This window comes from Salvelinus sp. IW2-2015, linkage group LG35 (assembly GCF_002910315.2).
Source record: "Salvelinus sp. IW2-2015 linkage group LG35, ASM291031v2, whole genome shotgun sequence".
NCBI classification, from domain to species: domain Eukaryota; kingdom Metazoa; phylum Chordata; class Actinopteri; order Salmoniformes; family Salmonidae; genus Salvelinus; species Salvelinus sp. IW2-2015.
This window is the reverse complement of record NC_036874.1, coordinates 295,090-296,241: the sequence shown is the minus strand read 5'-3', so window position 1 is coordinate 296,241 and position 1,152 is coordinate 295,090.

Sequence of the window (1,152 nt, the reverse complement as noted above, 5' to 3'; positions counted from 1 at the left end):
GCTCTGTCTTGTGGGTATTCTTTTCACTGGCTAATACAGTTACAGACATGTGTGAAGCAGGCACCTCTGGGATTACAATCATATGCTTGTGCTTTGTTTAAGTATAGTCAGGGACGCGATACCTAATTCTGTCCAGGAGTGTCTTGTATTTGGATTGTTGACTCTGTGCCGTCGCGTTTGGGGCCCGGTTTCATGTTAATCGTGAGCCACACACACACACCACACACAACAGCATCACACAGCCACAACACACACACACCACACATCCACACTACACACAACCACGTACCCCCACCACACACACACACACACACACACACACACACACACACACACAGCACACCACACTCACACACACACACGACACAACACACACACACACAGCACACGACACACAGCACACGATACACACACGACACAGCACACGACTACCACGACACACATTTATATGGGAGTCACACTTGCAACAAAACTGTATTGGTATGTTGTTGTGGTCTTGTTTTCGGGAAGTGAAAGATATATCAAAAAATGATGATTCTATAGCTTTATACAGCGGGTGAGTGGAAGTTAGCTTCTCACAGATTTCACTATATCTGCAGTGGATTGGCCAATTAAGAAAAATTTAAACCGTTTCATAACTACGGTACACTGTGCATTTTGGATGATGTGAATTAGAAATATGTTGATTGTAATTGTGATGGTTTCAGCGGAGCGGGTGAGTGTGTAAGTTGCTGCTGGACTACTTACGCTATTCAGGCGGCTCTGCAATACTTTGCCACGCTTGTCTCTGCTTGAAGTCACTGTGCGCGGTGTTGCGTGTTCTTCTTAATTATATATTTACTCCTCGTATTGCGTCCGATTGAGGATTTGTGCCTTCGACGGGAGAAACAGGTAGCGCTGGCTCTAGTTTGCCTGGTAAACAGATTTAATTCTTGTGATCTGTGCGGGGGCTATGATTGAGTTGGCCGTGAGCGCGCACCTATCCCAGGATGTTTCACTGGCTAATTTTAATCCGTGTCTGGCTCCATCCTGGCTTGGTCTTTGTGCAACCAATTCTAAGCCTGACGCACATGTTTTGGCTTTCATGTGAGCTCAGTCTGATTGTCATTGGTATCACCGGAATGTCTTATTCTACTTTTGTGCAACAGGCCC